Raw genomic sequence first — 27,220 nt, forward strand, 5'->3', positions numbered from 1 at the left:
CTATGCGGAGGCTGGTGAGAAGTGGCAGGCTCTGCAGCGCCGCCTGAAGGCTGGGCGGTCACATTACCCAACCTCTGCTGAAGCATTGCCACTAGTTGTCCCAACTACTGATTTGTCTCCTGCTGCTGCTCTAAAAGTGATCTAAGGGTTGTACCATGGATATGAATCTGATGACTATGCTCAGATACTGTTCTGTGAAGTTCCTCCGCTGGGTTTGATTGGCCTGAGTGTTCTGTCATCGTTTTAACGGCTGACTTAACCCACATGCGGAAGAACACTCAGAGAACAGTAAACAGTTTTGGAAGTTTTATTGCTAGAATTCTGGAACAGATAATGATCAGGGCTAGCCATGCAGGCAGGAACCGGAGGACTGTGAAAAAGAGGGAAACAGGTCAGGTCAGTACTTGGTGAGTGACAGCTAACAGTCTCTGTTTTAGAAGGCTTACAGTGTGCAGGAAGGACTAGATCCGCCAGGGAGATGGCAAATGAGTCTGGAGATCCAGGGGGGCCTCTTCTGGGAATCCACCAGGAACTTCTGTGGTCCAAGTAAGCGGATCGTTGGAGGGTGGACTGGGTGCGTGCAGGCGAGGAAAGAGTACCGGAGAACGGACAGCCAGCTGGGACTTGATCTGGGTTCTTCTGAAGCAGGGTGCGATAAACCTTCAGAATGAGTCAAAAGACTGGAATATGGAACCTGGAAGGAGTGAGACAAAAACGGTGAGTAATTTCTCTTAATCAAAGAGACACAAGATTTTCAAAATACAAGATCTGGCCAGGTGATGGTACCGCTGTAGGCAAAACACTCAGGCAAAGAAGTGCTGGCGATCCGTCCCCTATATACTCCTCCAGATGATCATCAAAATGAGGAACACCTGTCGCACCCAGAGACGCAGCCCTCAGCCGCACCTGGTGGTGGAAGAAGGTAAGCAGGAGAGGCAGAGACTGCAGACTCTGACAGGATTGTAGCAGAGAGGAGCTGAAACAATAGTTATCCATTCTTACAATGTTCAACTCAAATCAAGTGGGTGAAGCAGGATAGTTTCTTTTCTTTTTTTTTCTGAGCACAAGCAACTTTAACCAGATTGAAATGTTTTAGTAGTCAAATAAAAAAAGAAGTTGTATCAAAACAGTATGCTATCCTGGGCAGCACTTTAGCAAAGTGCTCTGCACTAGCATGATGTGAGTTTACTGAAGACTTTAGCTGCATACAGGTCCTTCTCAAAATATTAGCATATTGTGATAAAGTTCATTATTTTCCATAATGTCATGATGGAAATTGAACATTCATATATTTTAGATTCATTGCACACTAACTGAAATATTTCAGGTCTTTTATTGTCTTAATATGGATGATTTTGGCATACAGCTCATGAAAACCCAAAATCCTATCTCACAAAATTAGCATATTTCATCCAACCAATAAAAGAAAAGTGTTTTTAATACAAAAAACGTCAACCTTCAAATAATCATGTACAGTTATGCACTCAATACTTGGTCGGGAATCCTTTTGCAGAAATGACTGCTTCAATGCGGCGTGGCATGGAGGCAATCAGCCTGTGGCACTGCTGAGGTCTTATGGAGGCCCAGGATGCTTCGATAGCGGCCTTTAGCTCATCCAGAGTGTTGGGTCTTGAGTCTCTCAACGTTCTCTTCACAATATCCCACAGATTCTCTATGGGGTTCAGGTCAGGAGAGTTGGCAGGCCAATTGAGCACAGTGATACCATGGTCAGTAAACCATTTACCAGTGGTTTTGGCACTGTGAGCAGGTGCCAGGTCGTGCTTAAAAATGAAATCTTCATCTCCATAAAGCTTTTCAGCAGATGGAAGCATGAAGTGCTCCAAAATCTCCTGATAGCTAGCTGCATTGACCCTGCCCTTGATAAAACACAGTGGACCAACACCAGCAGCTGACACGGCACCCCAGACCATCACTGACTGTGGGTACTTGACACTGGACTTCTGGCATTTTGGCATTTCCTTCTCCCCAGTCTTCCTCCAGACTCTGGCACCTTGATTTCCGAATGACATGCAGAATTTGCTTTCATCCGAAAAAAGTACTTTGGACCACTGAGCAACAGTCCAGTGCTGCTTCTCTGTAGCCCAGGTCAGGCGCTTCTGCCGCTGTTTCTGGTTCAAAAGTGGCTTGACCTGGGGAATGTGGCACCTGTAGCCCATTTCCTGCACACGCCTGTGCACGGTGGCTCTGGATGTTTCTACTCCAGACTCAGTCCACTGCTTCCGCAGGTCCCCCAAGGTCTGGAATCGGCCCTTCTCCACAATCTTCCTCAGGGTCCGGTCACCTCTTCTCGTTGTGCAGCGTTTTCTGCCACACTTTTTCCTTCCCACAGACTTCCCACTGAGGTGCCTTGATACAGCACTCTGGGAACAGCCTATTCATTCAGAAATGTCTTTCTGTGTCTTACCCTCTTGCTTGAGGCTGTCAATAGTGGCCTTCTGGACAGCAGTCAGGTCGGCAGTCTTACCCATGATTGGGGTTTTGAGTGATGAACCAGGCTGGGAGTTTTAAAGGCCTCATGAATCTTTTGCAGGTGTTTAGAGTTAACTCGTTGATTCAGATGATTAGGTTCATAGCTCGTTTAGAGACCCTTTTAATGATATGCTAATTTTGTGAGATAGGAATTTTGGGTTTTCATGAGCTGTATGCCAAAATCATCCGTATTAAGACAATAAAAGACCTGAAATATTTCAGTTAGTGTGCAATGAATCTAAAATATATGAATGTTAAATTTTCATCATGACAATATGGAAAATAATGAACTTTATCACAATATGCTAATATTTTGAGAAGGACCTGTATATCGAGTCAGATATTTGTTTGGAAACAACTAATAAACCTATGCACGTTTGTCAGAAGACATGTTGGAACAGCAGAAACACCAGCTGGGATAAACTATCCATCTGCTGAAGAGAAATGGACTGGAAGGAGAGATTGTAGTCTCATGAACATCAACGGTAAATAGGTTAGTGTGACACTAATTAATGTTTTATTTTACTGCACTACCAAGTTTTCAATCTATTTTTGCCAATTTTTGTATCAGAACTGGTATCAAATGTCTTGGATGAGTCTCTGGGACAGGATTTGATCGATATATCTATGCCACGATGTTCATTAAAGAAGGGAAAAAGTAACTGGTGGAAACTTGTGGCTTTTCTCTGGAGCTAAAAACCCAATTCACAAGAATGGGAACATTTATGTAATATCTCCTCTGGAAATAAATGTTTTAGGCATTTGAAATGTTTGTTATGGATAGAATAAACAGCAAAGGCAATTTAATTTTTTTTTCATTTTCACATTATACAAAAATTCATACATTAATAATGGTACATTTTAAAATACTTTTATATAAATACTTTTGTATAAATGTGTAAAGTAGCCAATCATATTTCAATGGTATGAAAAATGCATAACTTTATCATCATTGATTTGATTTGTGAGCTTGAAAAGGTTTATGCATGGTTCCTATGTGTACACATCTTACATCTAGATCATCTGGACCACTCTAAGCAAGCCCAAAACCACATCAAGACAGACTCTTGACCACTTACCGTGGATTTATTTTCCGTTTTCCATTTTCAGTATATCTGCTCATGTTACAAAAAAAAAAAAAATCTTTCATCTCCATCATGTTCAGAACCTAGGTGTCCTCAGGTGCCCTCTAATCCAGCAGGCATCTGCGCAAGGATTTACCTGTGCAGTAAATTATTTTCTTGGACTACGTTGTACAACTAAATTCTATTTCCCTGAAAACGCAGGGAAAAACCTTTAATGTCGCCAAAAATCCGACCAAGCAAAGGCTTATCCACTTGCCCCTCGCTCTGACATCCAAATCATTGCAGCATTTTAAGCTGAGTAGTGATTATGTAATATTATCGGCGACTTGATCCCCGACTGTTTCTCATGCATGATGTCATGTTGGATTCCTTGGAAGCCTGATGTGCAGAACCGGTCGATCAGCAGTAGGAAGGCATAATAAAGGCGCTGGGTTCGACTGCATTTTCTCAAGCAAATGTTTAAAAACTTATATATACCAATGCAACCTCTAAAACACCAGTAAGTGAAAAGAAAATACATAAAAAATAGGTATTCAAAGCGTCTTCGATTATGTTCTCCTGGGCATGCGCACTTGCAGCCGTTTTAATAAATAGGAACTTCGCAGATTTTTTTGAATGGAGGCTCGTTTGCTACAGACGATGCGCAGAGTGCTTCTGTAGCTAAGAGCAACATCGCGGGAGGCGGACTAATACCGGCCAATAACCGTGAGCCGTACAATGACACACCTGTCCATCAACATCATTCTTTAGGATCTTTTTTATGTGACAGCTTTTATTATTATTAAAGGGTAGAAAAATCCTTTGGATACATATATTTTCAACACACTCGCAGTGTATGTAAACGGAACCTAAATTAAATGCATAATACCATCGCCTGAACTGCGCTCAGCCACATCAACGTCAAGTCAGAAGAATTTACAAGCCAAAAAAATAACTGCTTTCAAAATAAAACTCCATTACTGAAGCAAGCATGTCAACTCGTGTTTATGTTTCTCTCACCTTCAAAGAAAGCTATTTTAGCACAGCGTTGTTTAATGTCACAGCGGATGTTACGTCTGCCTCATTAATTATCGCTTTAAAACAACATATCGAAGCGTTTGTTTTGAAGCCCAACAGTTTCCACTTCCTGTCTGCCTGTGTCGGACTTTCCGCAGCTCGCCGCCGCCTCCTCCTCACCAGACAATGAATGAAATCAGTTTTTAAGGGGGGACGGTCAAGCCCAAGTCCAGCTCAGGTTTTAAACAACGCGTTTGAAAAGAAAAGAGGCAAAACAAACAAAGAAGAACAATCGGTCCCAGTCAGACTCTTCCTGCAACAGCTGCTTAGCTACGTTTTCTTTTTCCCATTTGAAGCAAGATAATGAAAAGCATGCTCAGTTATCATATGCGTCAGAATGTAGCGTGAATTATATTACAGTTATTTAGGCTATGCTATAATACATGGTAGCACTTTCAACCCAGGCCTGGCTGACCTCTTAATATTTAGGCTTATAGCATCTTACCTGCTGGATGCTGAAGTTCACTTCTCTGCGGTGCGGCCACGGCTTCTCAGGATCAGTCAAGCCGCAGCATGTTAACTGCAACGAAACCGGAAATGACTCAAAGGATTTACAAAGTAAAAGGTCCGTAAATAGCCCTTAGAGATCCTGGAAGCATAAATGATTAGCGTTTTATGAACTTAAAACCCCAATTAAACACCAGCCTTTGTTTTACATATATTCAAAACGTTTAAAGTCAAAAATGACTTTCTGTGTTTTACTGTAATCTTACTTTTCATAACGGAAAGCACTATTGATTCTTCCTAGCTTTGCTACTGCTGGTAATGTTCAGTATCCCGACAATACTGAAGCAGCGCACCAGATAATAGTAAATATGCTAATTTAACACAACACCTCTTCCTGTTGTGCTCTGGCTCTCCAACCTGTCAAAGGCGAGATGCGTGTTTACAACAGTCTACTCCAAAGAGGAAGTGAGGAAGCCTGACCAGATAATCTGCCTACTGTGCATTACTGGTCCAATCTCTCCGCCCCCTTTCCTCCATCCATGGACAGAGAGAAAAGTGGGGGGGGTCTCTTGGGGAGTAGGTGGGGTGTGTTCAGTGAAAGTTGATGCAACAATTTAGCAACTGTCCTGCAAAATCACACATTCCAGCTCTTGCATTTTCTTTAAAGGAAAAATCCAATCAAAATAAATCAGTGAAAACATGGATAAAACATGTGGCATGTATAAATTAATAGTATCCTGATGAGGGAACACCTGCAAATGTGGCTTATATTACTTGATTTAATTCTACAGATAGGAACGTCAGGATCAAGTGCCATGAAAATTGGGTAGCAGGCAAGGGCGGGGGCATCATTTCTTGAGGCCCAACCAGGCTTTGCAGACATTACCTCATCGGTTGGTAAGAAGCAAGAACTGGTGTGTGACCCAACTCCTGGAAATGGGTAGGACTTCCTCCTGCTCAGGAGCTGCCCTGGAGAGAGACATCGAGCAGGTATGGGGATACTGACAAGCCCCCAGCTGAGTACCTTGATTCTGGATTTCTCCAAGGTGAGTGGACAGGTCACCTCTTTGTGACCTCAGATTACAAGAGGAAAGGCTCTGACTATTGTCTGTGCATGCACCGAACAGCAGTTCAAATTATGTGGTCTCATTAGAGTCCCTGGATGGTGTCATAGAAGAGGAGCCATCCTAGAATGCTGGTGTGCTTTGGATTATTGCCCTGCTGCATAAACCAAGTGAGAGGATGATTTGTTAGAGAGCAGAATTCCTGGTTCCATCGATTGGAATCAAAGTTGTTTAGACCCTAAAGCACTATACAAGCTCCCAACTATCATACTACCTTTATCATTTGATTGTAGATATGATGTTCGTTTTCTAACATGCAACACCATGTTTGTGTGTGCCCCTAAACAGAAAACTATTTTCTGTTTAGGGGCACACAATACATCACTATCATTACTGATTTGGGATGGTTCAGAAAGGCAGGGCCAGATTTTATACATATTTTTACAAGGGAAAATGGCTATTTTTTGTTGTTGTTTTTTGACCTAGTTGCATACAATCACCTATAACACGGAACCCAAGCTTAGACAATAACAAAAAGTGTATAATTTTGTGAAGTTTCTGAATGCTGTCGCTCTGCTGTGGGGAATGAGGCCATGCCCAGCTTGTGGTTGATTCAGTTAAATTCAAATTGTTTCCTGTATGTACATGTAACATCAATGTACAGCAATGCATAACAGCAATGAAATGTCTGCTCTCAGATCCCCTCAGCAATATGGAAATGCAATGGGATGCAGAAAACAATGTAGTTTTCTTCACTTTAGACATACAAACAGTTCATTACAGCACCTTACACTATATCTGCATTCAAAAAAGTTTGCTAATCCACTCAATGTGTTGAACCCCGCTCTTTCTTTGGTAATTTACAACAAATCTTGGAAGATGTTTCCTGTTTAGACCCAACAACCAACAGCTTTAGTACACATTTTCCTAATAATTCTGCTGCTGTTCTGAATATTTTAGATGTTTCTCTAGTTCAACACACCAAATTAAATGTATGGTTCATTAACAGAACTTGATAGCATGCTATGGAGGTAATTAAGTTAAGTTTGTTGGAGATAGGGCAGCCTTGGGGACTTTGAGTTGGACACTCCTGTCTCTTTTACTATATAGTGAACTGTATACTAAAAGGTCCCAACAGAGCCTATGTGAAGTCATGGTTGGTGAGAAATTTGTAACTTTTCAAGTTAAAAGTCCAGTGTCAGGGAGCTTTCGGGTAGATTGTCCCTTCTTGAAACTTGTAAATTAGGACTTCAGAGTATGAATGGAAGCTTAATGTCTTCACAGCATTGCAGCAGCCGAAGTCCATGCAACTCAGTTGTCCATCTTCTCAAGTCAGATTGCTTCCTTAAGTCATAATTTTGACCTGGAAAGTCAGCAATTTCAACAAAGAAAGTCAGCAGTTACTCAACAACCCAATCCTTAAATATGGTGCGTACAACTTTGTGAAATAATTGTTTGCACTTTTAAGAACTTGTATTATTCAATCAATTACACGGTATTGTCCTACTTCTGTGGGTAAACATGTTATTGCACCTTTTAAATTTGCAAAGTGGTGGCAAATGCATTATCAGCATTATCACTGACCAAGCTAAATGTAGTTAGTTTGGTCAGTGAGCAAATAGTAAGCAACTCCCATCACCTTTCTGACTTACAGCTAGAATATGGTTAAGAGGGGTGTGACATTATACTGAGATCCACAATTGGACTTCTGGAGTAAATGAAACACGCAACCAGGAATTGCCCACATAAAGTATGTAAAACAACTTTTATATTGAATTGTGCTGTCTTCTATTTACCTTACGAATTCCAAGTAGGAAATATATTATTTGCAGATCTATTGTGCTCAGTGACTTGGCCAAATATTGGTTGTAAAAACCTTTCTTTCACCATTTTGCGCATCCAAACATCCTATTCACAACCAGAAGTTAAACACTACTACATGTGAGGCCGTTTTGAAGTCCTTCTGAGATTTTCCTGAAGTCAGAATTTCAGGATTTTGCCCAATTTGCAGCTCTAAAACCCTAAATTCCAAGTACAAATATTAACCAGCAATAACACCTAAAATAGGCTTTTAAACATGTCCTTCATAAATGCTATAGTCTCAGTATTGTGTGCCCTGGGGTCTCCAACCAGTAGGGGTCCCCAGAAACACTCCCATGGGAGGCATCCAGGAAGCATGAACATCATGAACAGATGTCCCAACCACCCCAACCGAGTCCTTCTGACGTGGAGGAGCAGTGACTCTACTACGAGCTTCCTCTGGATGGTTCAGTTCCTCACCCTACAGAGGATCTTATTTCATTAGCTTCTTCCCAGGGTCACATTCTTTCTCTCACGATCCATTGGCAATGTAGAGGGATCTTTAAATTGAAAGCTTCACTTTTTGGATCAGCTCTTTCTTCACCACAATAGACCCGAGCAGCACCCACATTATGGCTCACTCATGATCCAGACACTTTCCACACTATCACCGCCACTACCATACAGCTACAGCTGTATGGTACGGTGAAGTTAAACTGTATGAAGGTGATATTTTTGTCACTTCTTAACCCTTTTAATGAAGAACTAAAACCTTATGAAATATGTCATACAAGCTATTTGCAACAGCATATTTCAAGATCATGGTTACTTTCTGTCAGACTGTCATTGATACCAAGAAGCTGCATTTAACCATTTTTTATGTCTAACGTTTTATGTTTCATTCTGTAAATTCCAACTCCACTTACATTTGACTTTCAATTTACTGAGATAGTTACATGAAACACAACCTAACGTTACCTCAATGGATTCCCTTGCAGTTGTACTCAATCATTTATTAATCCAAATACTGAAAATACAGGTAGGGAACTCTCCTATCTTTCTTTAGCGTCTATTTTTTAGGGAAGTGTCATACCCCCTGACAATATTTTGTTCTCATGCACCAAGTTCAGTGACAACAAGTTTAAAATGAGAACCCCACATTTGCTTAATGAATACCACCGGGACCACCTATTTTGAAAAAGTGTATCTCCCAGACGTCACTAAGGGGTGTTTTTTCCACCTGGATTGCATGACGTTCAGAATACTCCCAGAGGTTGGGTGCTGTTGACAGCTCCCATGAAGACAATCCTCTTGGGAAGAGCTCAATATATGAAACCACAAAAGCCAGAGGAGAGTCCCTGGTGGAGCCTGATTCTATAATTGGCTTATGCAACTGATCAGAGCCTCATCTAGATTATGTAACAACATGAGGTTTGCCTGCTGCTCACAGCTGGGTCGGGGGCTTCCAGTGTTACACTACTACCACGCAATATTGGTCGAAAAAATAGAAACAAAATCATATGTCGTGTGCCAACAATTCCAAGTGCTTTCTAGATAGTGCTCAATAATGGGAAAAGCATTTTTGAACATTTACAGTACAGACCAAAAGTTTGGACACACCTTCTCATTCAGACAGTTTTCTTTATTTTCATGACTATGAATATTGTAGCTTCACACTGAAGGCATCAAAACTATGAATGAACACATGTGGAATTATATACTGAACAAAAAAGTGTGAAACAACTGAAAATATGTCTTATATTCTAGGTTCTTCAAAGTAGCCACCTTTTGCTTTGATTACTGCTCCACACACTCTTGGTATTCTGTTGATGAGCTTCAAGAGGTAGTCACCTGAAATGGTTTTCACTTCACAGGTGTGCCCTGTCAGGTTTAATAAGTGGGATTTCAAGCTGTAATATCAGCCTTGAGTAGAGCTAGCTCATTCTGTTGGCCTCTCATATTCCTTTAAAAGGCACCCCCTCTCTTGTTAACTTTTGCCCCAAATAAGTTATATTTTCCTGGCAAAGACTCTCTAACTGCTTTATGACACAGACTAAGACAAATACAAAATAGAAGGTAATCCTAAAAGGTCAAATTTATTAAAGCTAACTGACCTCTTGCACTACATAACTGCATTCATACAATGAAAGATGTATTAGAAAACCTGCACTGGAGTTGGTCAGTTTCATAGCGTGGAGCTTGTTGAGCACATAGTCTGTGAATGGCACATGGAGGTGTACATAAAGTAATTAATAAATAAAGCCAAACACAAAACTGATATCGCCTTTACAAAACCAATATTCCTAATTGATTTTGGTGAACTGGCCAGTGTGTAAACCAGGCCTTACCCGTGCATCAGCTCACCACCTGTAGTTAGACCATAACATTTTTAGTAATATTATCTTAAAAGAGCACATAGGTAGAAGGGTTGTTAGTTCAAAACTCAAATTAGTCAAGGATATTGTTTCCACAAAAGTAAACAAATGGATGTCTCCTATATTGAGCCAAAAGGTCAAAATGTTCTATACAGGTGTGAACCTGTGTGCAAACAATTCATATAAGGCGTTGAGCACTGGGAAGAAAAAAAAAAGATTGAGGCCAACACTGAGCTGTTTGTTTGTACGGGTGTAACATTGTATGTATTTTGGTGAGACACAGGCCTTTTGCCAATGATAACTGCAGTTTCATTACCTTTTAATGATTGAATCTATATGAGGAAATAATCTTGTATTATCTACATAGGATAATTCATACAACAAAATAAATGTTTCAATAAGTTGATTGTAGTAATGATTTTCAAAGTTTTGCCACTGGAGTGGTTTGAACTATTGTATGAGTATTTGAAGATCTCTTCAAAAATAGATCACCCCTGGACACCGAGAGCCTTCTCAGATACACTAAAAGTTGAAATAAATATTTATCTTTGGGTCAGGGGTGTTGAGTTACGTTGAAGGTGGGTCCTTAAGCCACACCACACCACACCACACCACACCACTCTACTCTACTCTACCAATCTAGTTAAATGCTTTCCTTACAAATATGACCTAATTGCTTGCGTGTGCATGGCGTGTTTAAGTTGCAGCACCAAAACAGCTGACCAGCACTTTTCTTATGACTTTGTTTTATGACTTACCGCTCCTTTGAATGTGATAAACATGTCTGACGTGCTGTTGTCTTTTTGTGTCTGAAGGTTGGACTTGATCACACTATTCCACCACAAAGTGAAATGCAAAGGGACAACCAGCATCAACTCTTCAGAATACTTCAGTTGGAGGGATATACATTGTGGGAGTTTATCAACAACTTCAAAGCTGTAAATCTGTTTGTCATACCTTATTTCATAACACTTTAACAACTTTATGCATTGACAATAATTACTTTCTGATATTGTGAATATATTAAAAGGTGTGAATTGGCAAATTGAACTTATCTGCTGGGCGCACTTTTGACCTCAAATAGCTTAAGTGATAATTGCTCATTCCAAATGTTTGTTCAGCTGAAGCCTCTTGATGGAAAAAAACTGATCAGATTTCCTTTGAACATGGCGTGGTTGTAAGTGCCAGAGGTCAGCAGATGGCCCCTGGTGACAGATGTTACATGGTGCATACAGTAAAAATAACACAATGTCTTATAGGATGTATGTATTGTAAGGCCAAGGAGCTTTTTGGCTTTATTCCCATTGTAATACATATCAAAAAAGACTATTCTTTTCACCTCTGTAGACTTCATTTTTGCCAAAAATATTCTTCATACATCCATTTTCTTCTGCTTTATCCGGAGTCGGGTTGCAGAGGCAGCAGTCTAAGCAAGTATGCCCAGACGTCCCTCTCCCCAGACACCTCCTCCAGCTCCTCCTGGGGGATCCCGAGATGTTCCCAGACCAACTGAGAGACATGGTCCCTCCAGTGTGTTCTAGGTGCGGAGTATTACAGGAATTTTTAAAACATTACAAGCTACTTTTGTCAAACCTCCAATTAAAATATGAGATGGCTGGAAATTTGAGCAATAAGCACTACCCTTTTCTTCTGAAGTAATTTAAGCTATTGGAGTAGTATTAAAACGTAGATTTGCTTCTTTTTTTTTTTTTTTTTGGGGATGTATTCAAACGTTTTATTTGAGTTAAGGTAGTAACTTCCCACTGTGGGTTAATCCGAATGTCACAATAAACTTTGTGTTGATGTGTGATAAAAATGTTTGCCTTTTCTGTGCTTTGGCTGAAGACTTATTGGATCTTTGTCTTCTTCATTGGTAATACAAAAGTTTAATTTTGTCTATGAAATCTTGCCTGTTTTGTTTTACAGGAACAATTTGGATTTAAAATGTACTGTCATATTTAGCTAAATATCACATTGACTGTATTAATCAAAGTGAAGGGGAAATTTACGTTGTGCCTGTCATGACCCCGGGCCCTTATGCTACTCAAACATTTGAATGTATGAAATCAGATCTGATTTAGCCCCAAACTTTGTAGTGACTACCCAGAGCCTCTGATTAAAGACACGGGTGGCATTTTCATAAATTTTAATCTTAGAGTCTTCCAAGGATAACTGTGTATTTTCAATCGATATTAAAATAAGTGGCTTTCATAAAAAAGGGAAAAAAAAGGTTAGCATCCATTGGCCTATTAAGCCCCCTAGTGTCAGAATAAAATTTCAATTGGTTGAACTATGATTAAACAATGCAGTGGTCCAGACACTAGATACTGGATTTAGATTTTAAGCCTGGTCGGGTCGTGCCTTGATGTAACGCAAGACAGTCGGGTCGGATCAGGCTCAAAGCTTAGTCTATTTAGTTGTAGTGGATACAAAATGTGGTTAAACGTAGTATAAAATAGAGGACTCGTATTGTAGTTGTTGTCTACTCTTTTGTGAAAAGAGAGGGACAAATAGCACATCTGTCTGCTCTGCCCTGACTTGGGCCAGTGCTCGCTGTGGAATGAATAAAACCCGACATGAACAAACATTTTATTAAAGGTATTACTGCTACAGTCAGTCGGTCCGTGCGGGGCACCACTGCACTCTGAAGGAACGCTCGGTTACACCGCTATCAGTCGGCGGTGGGCACCGCACGGACTGACTGCATCCAGTAGCAGTAATAACTTCAATAAAATATTTATCCATACTGGGTTTCCTTCAGGCTCACGCCCATAATTAAAGTCCGCTGATCGAGCTCGGTACGGGCTTTTTACGCCCGCGGGCCCGGCCCGGGTCGGGTCGAGCTGGATTCACTGAGCCCGATCTATACTCCTGAGTACTGCTAATGTGAGCACAAATTTATACACATTAACTAGACTGAACTCCATGGTGTTATTTAAAAGTTTTAGGCCTATAAAATGACCCTCCATCATTATCCCGAGGCTATTTGCGCCAGGACGCCATCTTCTCGCTGTGCTGGCCTATTTAATGCCTGAAGTAAATATAGCGAGGACAAAATATAAAGATTTTGAAACCACTGATATTGAAAAACCGATATTTTTGTAATATCTAAATACATAGATCAGACATGGCGTACTTTAACAGTTATTAATGACGAGGGGAACAGGCAACAACAACACTGACCAACGACATGGACCAACAGCAGAGAGCAATGACATTGACCAATCACAGAAGTTACAGATGTGCAAACAACTACATCAACCAACAACAGGGGGCAACAGCATCATAAAACAAATGCAAGGTGTACTCTAATTAACTGGAATTGAATTGGCAAGATTGCAGTGAGTAATAACCACAGCAGCAGCTACAGACATACACATATGCAACACCTATGTGCAACATATTCATCAAACACATATGCAACATAGACATATGCATGCAGCAACCATACGTGGCAAAAACATCAAGACAATAGACATCAACCAAAGACACATAGCAACAACATAGACCAACAGCATCTGCACATATGTGAAGGTAAATTTGTCTCAATATTATTCAATCAAACAAAAAACTAATCTCAATCAAAAAAATAAATTGTGGTCAAAATTTTGGAAAAGTCAGTCAGTCAGTCATTTTCTACCGCTTATTCCATAGTGGGTCACGGGGGAGCTGGTGCCTATCTCCAGCAGTCTATGGGCGAGAGGCGGGGTCACCCTGGACAGGTCGCCAGTCCATCACAGGGTAACACACAAACAACCAAGCCCACACCCATTCACACACCTAAGGGCAATTTTAGAGTTACCAATTAACCTAACAGGCATGTCTTTGGACTGTGGGAGGAAGCCGGAGTACCCGGTGAGAACCCACACATGCACGGGGAGAACATGCAAACTCCATGCAGAAAGACCCCTGGCTGGGAATCGAACCCAGGACCTTCTTGCTGCAAGGCAACAGTGCTACCAACTGCACCACCGTGCAGCCCAACTTTTGGAATATTCAATCAAAAAAAACGAATCTCAATCAAAAAATATTAAGTTGTGTTCAAAACTTTCAGAGTTGTAACAATTTATTTTTTTTAATGGAATATTTTATTTTGGGGAGAAAACAAAATTGTTTGAAAAAACTTTTTTTGATTAAAATGACATTTTTTCTCACGAAGAGAAAAAAGTTATTTGCAAAACATAACCTTTTATTTGTGCATGTCAAAAATCATTGGTTACGACTCGTTCTTTTGGTTTTGATGCTTTTTGGTTGAACTCAATGAATTTTGAGCGCTGGAAACATGAACATCCTGGGCGGGGCCTAAAGACGAACGTCGTAAGACGTTTCCCTATTGGTTAGAGCTGACTAAAGCCGCAGACTCTGATCCCCCGCATCTCTGAACTTCTGCTCGAACTGCAGAACTTGCAGCGTCGCTTCAGTGAGGAGACATCAACTGTACAGAAGAAAACTGCGGTCAAGTGAGCCGACAGTCAGAAATACGCGGTGACGCCAGCCGACACCAGCTCTCTCTTAAAGATTAGCGTCGCGCATACAAGGCGCAGGGTCATCTATATTGTAACCAGAATTAAAGGTTTGGAGAAATACACAACTACCCCAAGTGTGGTATAAAACAGAGTCCATGTCGGGCAGACAGCATCCCATAATCCTGTGTGTTGTCCTCACAACCCGTGATCCTTCCTCTCCTGTGCAGTTCCCTCACCACACTGTCATGCTGAGACACAGAGTGCTTTCCACCGTGGCCCTGTAGACATCTGTAAGCAGCTGAGGAGATGAAGAAGAGCTGTTGTTGTACCTTCTTCAACAGGCGAGGGGCGTTTCTAGTCCAGGAGAGGTCAGAGGAGATCTGGATGCTCTTGCTCTTTAAGTTGTCCAGACCACTTCCCAGGACCTCATCGACCTCACCAAAAAGAAGCGTTTGTGGTACTTTGTTGGGGTAGTTGTGTATTTCTCAAGAAACCTACAGTGAAATTATGAAATACTAATTTTGGTTATAATATAGATGACCCTCTAATATAATCTGAAGAGATTGTGTTGTCACCTCTCATGGTTTTGGAGAAATAAATTCCTGAAAGTGGGACAAATGCATATAATGGTTGAGCATTTTGAGATACATTGAGTTGTGTATTTCTCCAAAACTGTACAGTAAAATATTAAATATTTATTCTTTTACATAAAACATGAATGTGAAAGTTGTAAAAATGTAATTAATATAAATGTTCTGTAGGTTACTTTTCTGTTTTCCTCTTACAGGTCCTTCTCAAAATATTAGCATATTGTGATAAAGTTCATTATTTTCCATAATGTCATGATGAAAATTTAACATTCATATATTTTAGATTCATTGCACACTAACTGAAATATTTCAGGTCTTTTATTGTCTTAATACGGATGATTTTGGCATACAGCTCATGAAAACCCAAAATTCCTATCTCACAAAATTAGCATATCATTAAAAGGGTCTCTAAACGAGCTATGAACCTAATCATCTGAATCAACGAGTTAACTCTAAACACCTGCAAAAGATTCCTGAGGCCTTTAAAACTCCCAGCCTGGTTCATCACTCAAAACCCCAATCATGGGTAAGACTGCCGACCTGACTGCTGTCCAGAAGGCCACTATTGACACCCTCAAGCAAGAGGGTAAGACACAGAAAGAAATTTCTGAACGAATAGGCTGTCCCCAGAGTGCTGTATCAAGGCACCTCAGTGGGAAGTCTGTGGGAAGGAAAAAGTGTGGCAGAAAACGCTGCACAACGAGAAGAGGTGACCGGACCCTGAGGAAGATTGTGGAGAAGGGCTGATTCCAGACCTTGGGGGACCTGCGGAAGCAGTGGACTGAGTCTGGAGTAGAGACATCCAGAGCCACCGTGCACAGCCGTGTGCAGGAAATGGGCTACAGGTGCCGCATTCCCCAGGTCAAGCCACTTTTGAACCAGAAACAGCGGCAGAAGCGCCTGACCTGGGCTACAGAGAAGCAGCACTGGACTGTTGCTCAGTGGTCCAAAGTACGTTTTTCGGATGAAAGCAAATTCTGCATGTCATTCGGAAATCAAGGTGCCAGAGTCTGGAGGAAGACTGGGGAGAAGGAAATGCCAAAATGCCAGAAGTCCAGTGTCAAGTACCCACAGTCAGTGATGGTCTGGGGTGCCGTGTCAGCTGCTGGTGTTGGTCCACTGTGTTTTATCAAGGGCAGGGTCAATGCAGCTAGCTATCAGGAGATTTTGGAGCACTTCATGCTTCCATCTGCTGAAAAGCTTTATGGAGATGATGATTTCATTTTCAGCACGACCTGGCACCTGCTCACAGTGCCAAAACCACTGGTAAATGGTTTACTGACCATGGTATCACTGTGCTCAATTGGCCTGCCAACTCTCCTGACCTGAAGCCCATAGAGAATCTGTGGGATATTGTGAAGAGAACGTTGAGAGACTCAAGACCCAACACTCTGGATGAGCTAAAGGCCGCTATCGAAGCATCCTGGGCCTCCATAAGACCTCAGCAGTGCCACAGGCTGATTGCCTCCATGCCACGCCGCATTGAAGCAGTCATTTCTGCAAAATGATTCCCGACCAAGTATTGAGTGCATAACTGTACATGATTATTTGAAGGTTGACGTTTTTTGTATTAAAAACACTTTTCTTTTATTGGTCGGATGAAATATGCTAATTTTGTGAGATAGGAATTTTGGGTTTTCATGAGCTGTATGCCAAAATCATCCATATTAAGACAAGAAAAGACCTGAAATATTTCAGTTAGTGTGCAATGAATCTAAAATATATGAATGTTAAATTTTCATCATGACATTATGGAAAATAATGAACTTTATCACAATATGCTAATATTTTGAGAAGGACCTGTATTTTCTCAACCGTTGCCAGGATCGGCGTCCTTTCTGCCCCATTATCATAATGCACATTGTATGCGTGACGCTAATCTTTAAGAGAGAGCTGGTGTCGGCTGGCGTGACCGCGTATTTCTGACTGTCGGCTCACTTGATCGCAGTTTTCTTCTGTACAGTTGATGTCTCCTCACTGAAGCGACGCTGCAAGCCCTGCAGTTTGAGCGGCCGCTTTAGTCAGCTCTAACCAATAGGGAAACATCTTACAGTGTTCGTCTTTAGGCCCCACCCAGGATGTTCATATTTCCAGCACTCAAAATTTGTTGAGTTCAACCAAAAAGCATCAAAACCAAAAGAGCGAGAGTTGTAACCAAAGATTTTTGACATGCGCAAATAAAAGTTTATGTTTTGCAAATAACTTTTTTCTCTCCGTGAGAAAAAATTAGTCATTTTAATCAAAAAAAGTTTTTTCAAACAATTTTCTTTTCTCCCCAAAATAAAATATTCCATAAAAAAAAAAAAAAAAATCGTTACAACTCTGAAAGTTTTGAACACAACTTAATATTTTTTGATCGAGATTTGTTTTTTTTTTATTGAGATTAGTTTTTTGTTTGATTGAATAATATTGAGATAAATTTACCTCCATACACATATTACATGTACTTAACTTTGACACAAACGGAACCCCATAAAATGAAACCCCATAGACTGGGCTATGTGCACGTAGGAGCGTGACGTAATTTCCGCTAAAAAATCAGGATGGTAGTCACTGAAAGCGCCCACTGTGCTAGCTAGTCACTTCACCGCTCTTGTAAATCTTTTTGTTATTTATATGTGAGTCTCTTCTACTCATCAACTGTCCATTTACATGTCCTAAACATTTACATGTCCTAAACATTTACATGTCCTAAACATTTACATGTCCTAAACATGACATGCAAATGGGCAAAATTGTCGTTTCAACAACGTACGGACAGCAGGTCCAACCACTGTGTTGCCCTTCTGTACTGCATCAACAAGACCAATTCTTACCTGAGCTTCCACACCTTTCCAAAGGACTCCGTATTGCAGAAGCAATAGGTTGTTAAGATCAGGAGAGATCATTTTATCGTCACCAATACTTCCCGAGTGTGCTCACGACATTTTGTTACTGCTGATCTGATCGAGCCTCCCACTCCTGCTGGACGTCGACGACTGCAACCTGGAACTGTTCCTGTGCTTTTTCATTGGAATAACTATAATATTCCAACACCACGACTTGGAGTATGGGAAAGAAGAGAGCATCCACCGATCTAACAGTGATGCAGACTGACCCTGATGAAGATGACCCAGGGTCCTGTCATGAACATGTACTAAGCCTGCTGCCCTTCATCTCTCCCTCAACGAAAACGAGGAGATCTCAAAGCTCCGAAAACAGATAGAGGACTTGACCGTCAGCAGCAAGTTCTGTTTGGAGAGGTTTTCTGCGTCTGATGAGGACTTACGATTCTTTACCAGGTAATTAAAATATACACAGTGTGTGAGTTAGAACCATAGATCAGCAGAGCTATTACATTAAGAGCAGTAAAAATAATATTATCTGGGTGGACTATACTGACTATACTTCTTTAATGTCCTAGAGTTGGATAATAGAGATGACAATTAAGATCAAATGACTACATATTTACAAATCAGTGAGTATTCCTGGGAATTATGGGAATTATGTTAAGCTTATCAGAGATGATCTGAGTTATGACTGGTGATTAATGACTGTAATTTCAACCAAGCAAGTTATAAAAACTGGAGGCAGCTGATGTCATCTGTCTGACAGTGAAGTGGTGTGCAGTACAGCTCAGCGATAGTAATCCAGATGTGCAATACATTAGATGAGAGGCACAGGACAATGTGAGGAGATAGTATAAGTATTGAATGGGCCTTATCTGGGGTCTAAAATAAGATGTGAATGAATTAGCCTGATCAATATAACTTATATGTTTCACAGATTTGCAAGTCATGCCCACCTGATGGGTTTGTGGAAGCAAATAGAGCCAGCCACCCTCAACATTATACGAGTTACAAGGGCACAGAGCTTCACAAAGACTGATCAAGTCCCTCACTTTGCCAGTGATACGGTAAATGTTTTCCTGTTGTCGTTACAAAGCATTGTTTTTTCCCCTTAGTTTATGAATCATTTTATTAATTTTTTTTTATCATTTGATCTCTTTATTATTCATTTTTATGAATGATTTTACGACCTCGTACTTGTACTCGTACTCGTACTTGTCGTCTTCTGCTTATCCGGGACCGGGTCGCAGGGGCAGCAGACTCAGCAGAGACACCCAGACATCCCTCTCTCCAGACACCTCCTCCAGTTCCTCCAGGGGGAGCCCAAGGCGTTCCCAGGCCAGCCGAGAGACATAGTCCCTCCAGCGTGTCCTGGGCCGTCCCCTGGGCCTCCTCCCGGTGGGACGTGCCTGGAACACCCAAGGAAGGTGTCCAGGAGGCATCCAGTATAGATGCCAGAGCCACCTCAACTGGCTCCTCTCGATGTGGAGGAGCAGCGGCTCTACTCCGAGCCCCTCCCGGATGGCCGAGCTCCTCACCCTATCTCTAAGGGAGTGCCCGGCCACCCTACGGAGGAAGCTCATTTCAGCCGCTTGTATCCGGGATCTCGTTCTTTCAGTCATGACCCAAAGTTCATGGCCGTAGGTGAGGGTAGGAACGTAGACCGACCGGTAAATTGAGAGCTTTGCTATTCGGCTCAGCTCTCTCTTCACCACAACGGACCGGCACGGCGCCCCCATTACTGTGGCAGCCGCAGAAATCTGTCTGTCGATCTCCCGCTCCATTCTTCCCTCACTCGAGAACAAAACCCCGAGATACCTAAACACCTCCACTTGAGGCAGGAACTCCCCTCCAACCTGAAGAGGACAAGCCACCCTTTTCCGGTCAAGTACCATGGCCTCGGACTTGGAGGAGCTGATCCTCATCCCAGCCGCTTCACACTCGGCTGCGAACCACCACAACGCATGCTGTAGGTCTTGGCTAGAGGGGGCCAGCAGGACCACGTCATCTGCAAAAAGTAGAGACGAAATCCACTGGTCCCCAAACCAGACCCCCTCCGGCCCTTGGCTGCGTCTAGAAATCCTGTCCATAAAAGTTAAGAACAGGACCGGTGACAAAGGGCAGCCCTGCTGGAGTCCAACATGCACTGGGAACAGGTCCGACTTAGTGCCGGCAATGCGGACCAAACTCCTGCTCCGCTCGTACAGGGATCGGATGGCCCCTAATGAAGGGCCCCCGATTCCATACTCCTGGAGCACCCCCCACAGGGCATCACGAGGGACACAGTCGAATGCCTTCTCCAGGTCCACAAAACACATGTGAACCGGTTGGGTAAACTCCCATGAACCCTCGAGCACCCATTAGAGGGTATAGAGCTGGTCCAGTGTTCCACGGCCGGGACGAAAACCACACTGCTCCTCCTGAAGCCGAGGTTCGACTATCGGTCGGACTCTCCTCTCCAATACCCTGGCGTAGGCCTTACCAGGGAGGCTGAGGAGTGTGATCCCCCTGTAGTTGGAACACACCCTCCGATAATGTCCTCAGTCGAGGTCAGCAGCCTCCCACCTCTACTATAAACAGTGTTGGCGAAGCACTGCTTCCCCCTCCTGAGGCGCCGGACAGTTTGCCAGAATCGCTTCGAGGCCAACCGGTTGTCCTTCTCCATGGCCTCACCAAACTCCTCCCAGGCCCGAGTTTTTGCCTCTGCCACAGCCCGGGCCGTAGCACGCTTGGCCTCACGGTTCCCGTCAGCTGCCTCAGGAGTCTCACAAGCCAACCACAGCCGATAGGACTCCTTCTTCAGCTTAACAGCATCCCTTACTGCCGGTGTCCACCACCGGGTTCTGGGATTGCCACCGCGACAGGCACCGCAGACCTTACGACCGCAGCTACGGGCAGCAGCATCGACAATAGATGCGGAGAACATGGTCCACTCGGACTCTATGTCTCCAACATCCCCCGGGATCTGGTCGAAGCTCTCCCGGAGGTGGGAGTTGAATACATCCCTGGCCGAGGGCTCCGACAGGCGTTCCCAGCAGACCCTCACTATGCGCTTGGGCCTGCAATGTCTGTCCGGCTTTCTCCTCCTCCAACGGATCCAACTCACCACCAGGTGATGATCAGTGGACAGCTCAGCCCCTCTCTTCACCCGAATGTCCAAAACATGCGACCGAAGGTCTGATGATATGACAACAAAGTCGATCCTCGACCTCCTGCCTAGGGTGTCCTGGTGCCAAGTGCACTGATGGACACCCTTATGTTTGAACATGGTGTTCATTATGGACAATCCGTGACTAGCACAGAAGTCCAATAACAAAACACCACTCGGATTCAGATCGTCGAGGCCATTCCTCCCGATCACGCCTCTCCAGGTGTCACTGTCGCTCCCCACGTGGGCGTTGAAGTCGCCCAGCCGAATAATGGAGTCCCCGGGGGGTGCACTATCCAGCATCCCCGACAGGGACGCCAAGAAGGCCGGGTACTCCGCACTACCACTCGGCCCGTAGGCTGAAATGATAGTCAGAGACCTCTCCCCAACCCGAAGGCGCAGTGGATACGACCCTCTCATCCACTGGGGTAAACCCCAACACGAGACGGCTGAGCTGGGGGGCAACAAGCAAACCCACACCAGCCCGCCGCCTCTCCCCGTGGGCCACTCCAGAGTAGAAGAGAGTCCAACCCCTCTCAAGGAGATGGGTTCCGGAGCCCACGCTGCGCGTGGAGGCGAGCCCGACTATTTCTAGTCGATATCTCTCGACCTCCCGCACAAACTCAGGCTCCTTCCCCCCCAGCGAGGTGACATTCCACGTCCCTAGAGCCAACCTAAGCATCCGGGGATCGGGCCGCTGGTCGAGGGCTACTTACAGGGGTCATGTGAGGGTGTCATTGAAATCCCTCAGCACACGATCAGGAGGGATAAAAAGAGATTCCGTTTGACAAACGCGACATTTCTTAAAATGTTTCGACTGGTGTATGATAAGAGACGTCTTTTTTCTGACGGGACAACTCTGCCTTTCGGTTATTAGAGTTGAAGAAGAAATAAAATAAAAAGTCACATGGATTTACAGGAGATTGATTTTGATCCTAGATTTAGAGCACCTTTCTCATGTATGATAGTTGGACCCAGCGGCTGCGGGAAAACTTTCTTTGTAAAAAGTATTTTACAAAACTGTAATCATGTCATGGATGTTGTTCCAGAAAATATTGTATGGATTTACACATCTTTTCAACCCATGTATGCTGAATTGCAGAAGATGAATAAAAATATTACCTTTGTGGAAGGATTGCCTCATTCTTTTGAAGATGAAAACCTGTTTCCTCCTGATCAGAATCATCTGATTATTCTAGACGATGTTATTGCTCAAGCCTCAGATGATGAAAACGTGATGAAGGTCTTTACCCAGTTTCGTCACCATCGTAATATGAGTGTTATGATGTTGACTCAGAATGTATTTCATCAGGGAAAGTTCAGTCGCACTATTAGTTTGAACTGTAATTATATGGTGTAGTTTAAGAACCCGAGAGATAAGCTGCAGCTGAATATACTGGCCCGCCAAATGTTTCCATCTCAAAAGGGTCTCTTCTTGGAGAGTTTTGAAGACGCAACGAGAGAAGCTCATGGATATTTAATCATCGATTTTACGCCTACCTGCCCAGAACATTTCAGACTGAGAACGGGGATACTTCCTCAGCAGTGGCCTGCTGTGTACGTACCCAGAACAAAGTAAGTCATCATGTCAGCGCGTATAAAAAGGAATTTACCATTATTCAGAGCTTTGTACCAGGCCTGTCCACAGAAACGTAAAGATATTCTCGCACACTGCTCTCCCGACTTTATTCAGGCTCTGTGCGAGATTGCACTGAATATCCTAAAAGGTAACAATAAACTATCACCCTCTCAACACCGACAATTGAAGAAACAAAGAAATATCATCAGATTGTTGGGTGATAAAAGAACCGGGATAAAAACTAAACAGTTGGCTCTCAAAAAGCAACGAGGTGGTTTTATTCTCCCCATCTTAACGGCTCTTGCACCCTTGATCGGTGATCTAGTGGGTGGAATCATCAGGAAATAATGTCTCTCAGAACATCGCAGAAGATGTTTCTCATTTCACCTCATCAATTCAAGCGTCTGACCCAGTCAGACACGTCCATCAGACAGACGGCGGAGGAGAATTTGGATGCTGAAATGAGAGCGATATTAAACGAGCCGGGTTTGACTTCTTATGAAAAAATCAAGAGATACGATGCTCTTCTCCAGAGGTATCTGACTTTACTTAAGCTGCATCGTGACACAGAGGTTCCTGAACATGAGCAGTCCCAAGAAAAACAAGGCCCAGGGCAGGACGAGGCCCCTAAGGATCAAGTTCTTACGGAAGTACTGAAAAGCCTTCCTAAACACAACCGTAAAAATGCTGAGTACATTTTGAAGAAATTATCCGAAAGAAGTGAGAGTTGGACTTCGCAAGGTGAATTTGTATTTGAAGGAAATGTCGTAAACGGGTCCCACATGATTGATTTGTTGAAAAATCTCATGCTACCGTTTAAAAAATCTGGAGCATCACAAACCCGAGGATGGTCTGACTTTCTACACTCCATGTCAGAAGTAAACATACCTATATCTTCAGTCATTAACCCTTATGCTCGTGAAGAATATAGACGTTTCAAAACAGAGGGTACATCGATTGAAAATGGGGGTACACCCCCCAGTGTTAAGCAGAGAAGAAAAAGAAGAAGAAGGCAGATAACTCATTCTCCCTACTGGTCGAGATCTGAGCTGGAAGATCCAAAAAATGCTGATGGGAGATCAAAAAGGTCTCTTCGTAAGACGACACTACCACCCCGATGGATTACATTTTCACCATAAACCGTTATAAGAAAATGAAACATGTAGTCTATTTCTTTTATTCAATAAAATATTTATTGATTATATTTTTCAAGTCTAACTTCGTTCTCTACTTCACACACTAACATATGATATCATTACACAAATATTAAATAATAATAAGAAAAAAAAAAAAAACAATGAAAAAAAAAAATAAGACAATTTAAATTCCATAACAATCCATAAATATCTCCAAAGAGCATGTTCCGTGAGTATAAAATGTACAACTTTGATTAATGACACATTTCTGATATTTTTTCACAAAGTTAGATACCATTAAATCATTCTTAATCACATCTCCGGTGTATTTCGACAACACTTGCTGCAGTGATAATCCGCACGCTCTATGACATAGATAAAAAATGCAATGGTGACCGCACACAGTGGACATAGTGTTTTGAAGCTGATTATTATGATACAATATTTTTGAGGATCTGTCTTCTAAAAATGTTACGATGCTTGACGGGTAGAACTCGAAATCCGGAGAGAATCCATAAGAGTCAAAAAAGCTGGATTGACCATTCTCATCCAATGTCAGAGCTAGCCAGTGTTCCCCCGGCATGTGTGAAGGATGTGTATTCACAATAAAGTAGGCCGGCCCTGGGAATTTGTCAGCTAGCAGCGGCAGCTGGTCGCACGGCCACACACCACAAAACAAATCTCCCAGCAGATGACGCATCAGGCTCTCAATTTCATGATTATTCATGCCTGATTAGATTAATAATAATCCACCAGTACACGCCTCTTTGAATCAATCTCTAAAATAGAATCATAACAAGCGTAGATGATCAGCGTGGTGGTATGAGGCAACGGGTTTCTGAAGCGCATTTCCAATCTTAAATTCCCACTGGAAACTGGAAATAGAACATCTGTGTCCTCACCCGGGTTAAGATTAAATGTGAATAGAGAGTATCCTTGATTAAATTCCTGACGTGTTATACTCAGTGGAAGATCTTTTAGATGTCGTCCTGTAGCCGTAAACAAGTTGTAATACTCTCTCACTGAATTACCTTGGTTAAAATTGGGCTGGAAGGCTTTAGCAGGAATTTGTCTGCCATCCTTACACAAAGCTAAATATTCCATATCAAAATGATTGAAGTCAAACGGATTGAGATTGCGTGTTCCTGTAAAAGCGTCATGATCCAGTAACGCAATCACCAAATACTTGGGAAAGACGCCTAAGAAAAGATTCTCTTGGTTGCATACCCTTGAATTTTCAGGGATGGAATATGTTTTTACATTCACACGTGAAAGTGGATACAGAGCATTTGCTTTCATTAAAGCTGTAGTGTGACCCAGTCGTACAGCTGGAGAGACAGTAACTTTTTTGATAAAAAGAGATGCTCCTAATATCCTGAGTTTGTAAGTGGAGTTTCTTGCTGCCATGAGACAAAAGGCATCGTTGGCTCTTGTAAGTTTAATTTTGAGGTCAACAGAGTTTAAAAGAAGTCTCTCGCAGAAAAATATGTCTGCATGCAGGGGGCCTAGAAGATGTACCTCCCTGGAACTTTCCGTAAAGCCTGCTCTGCTGTTAAGACCTTGGTTAGGGCCGTTAGTTGTAACAATAGAGTTCAGAGCACCTGCAGTGTCTTTGAAAAAAAGACCAGAGCTAAACTGGCTTTTAAAGAATCCTCAGAAAAGTTTAACAATGTCTCAATCATGGCTCTATATGGATGTGTAGCGCTGGATTGTGAAATCAATCGATCTCCGAGAGTGACGTCACACTGACTGAAGATGGTGTTTAACGGGTAGTTGATGAGCCCTACAGGTGCATCATCCGGCAGGTTTGTTCCATCCTCGTTAGTAATTTTCACTCTGAGATGCAACAGCGTATCGTTGAGATCTAGATACTTTTCTCCATCTCCCGGAATGAAAAACTCGATCGGCCCTCCATCAGTGATTGCTGATAAAGGCTGGATCTCGGTGTAAATTTTATCTTCAATAGATAGCTGCGTCATCGGGGCAGAAAATAAGTCCAACTCTGCCAGCGTGCACTCTGATGATTTGTTATGTAAAATAGCCATTATTTAAATATATCAAAACTTGCGGATGACTTCCTTCCTCTTCGTTTGTCAGCTCCAACTGATCTCCTTTTTCGCGTTTGTCGTTGTTTTTTAACTGTCCTTAAACGATCACCAGGGGGTCTTGTTCTGGGTCTTTTGGATAAAACCATAATTCCTGAACCTTCTTGACCGTCGGTGTGTGTAGAACCACTCATTTTATTCACGGCTCTACCGATGACATCCGAAGCGATATTTGATGCAGCCGTTTTAAGATGGGGTTTTGCAATTGCAAATCCTTTTTTAACCAGAGGGGATACGAAGCGGAATAATTTTGAAAATAATGATCCAATTCCGCGTCCGTACATGACCGGGGCCCCATAAAACCCTGGCAGATAACCGCCTGATTGACTTACATAGTAATTTACAAAGCGATTTGGATCACGTCTCAGACTTAGATGTGCCATGTTCTCTCTTGCCTGCTTGATGCAGTGTTGAATGACCAGCGTAATATGAATGATAACCAATCAATCTTAGAGGTTATATACATATCTCTGGAATAGTTTATACAAATAAAATTTATCTCAGGCTACGTTGTGATATCACCGGTCTGAAGTGTAGTCTTATGTCGGTCTTTCCATAGACGAAATTTACAGGAACGTTTTGGTCCGATTTAATTTCTATATTGATATTTTCAATATGTCTTCTGGAGACTGGAAGGTAGTGGGCGGGGTTAAACGTCAGAGTAACCATATCACTGAAGTCGCCTTGTACTTTGACGGTCCGCAGTAAAGGTGCAAAAGTGTCGCCTACTATTTGTGGGCTGACCACGTCGCTGTAACAGTATAGGTGATAGAAACCAGCCTTTATATCCGCCAGAAAAGGAGCCAGTTTTGGTTCAGAAACATGAATCCATTCCCCTGGTTTCACGCCCATCATATAAGCTACAGTGCTGAAGAAGCGTATTTCATACGGACTGTTTGCTTGAAATGCAAATCTCTTTTGAACTTTGCTGAATTTAATGCGTAAACCCGATTTCAATTTTTTGAAAAACATTTCCATCTCTGTCTCGAGTTGAATAACGCTGTTATAGTAGCCACTTCTGATCCTTTGCGTATTGATCTCCACATCACCA

General features: G+C 42.5%; 1 protein-coding gene and 1 long non-coding RNA gene across 2 annotated transcripts in view; one reads left to right on the forward strand and one right to left on the reverse strand.

The window, feature by feature from the left end:
• The window catches only part of LOC124879240 (transcription factor HIVEP3-like), a 69,956-nt gene extending 64,816 nt beyond the window's left edge, over positions 1-5,140 (reverse strand). The window contains exon 1 of the mRNA XM_047383669.1: positions 5,077-5,140. The gene's annotated coding sequence lies outside the window, so the exon portion shown is untranslated. The remainder of the gene's footprint in view (positions 1-5,076) is intronic.
• On the forward strand, positions 5,100-12,074 carry LOC124879242. Its single transcript, XR_007040981.1, has 3 exons — positions 5,100-5,196; positions 5,870-6,124; positions 11,133-12,074. It is a non-coding gene; the product is annotated as an uncharacterized LOC124879242 (long non-coding RNA).
• The last annotated feature ends 15,146 nt before the right edge of the window (positions 12,075-27,220 follow it).

Source organism: Girardinichthys multiradiatus, chromosome 13 (genome assembly GCF_021462225.1).
Source record: "Girardinichthys multiradiatus isolate DD_20200921_A chromosome 13, DD_fGirMul_XY1, whole genome shotgun sequence".
NCBI lineage: Eukaryota > Metazoa > Chordata > Actinopteri > Cyprinodontiformes > Goodeidae > Girardinichthys > Girardinichthys multiradiatus.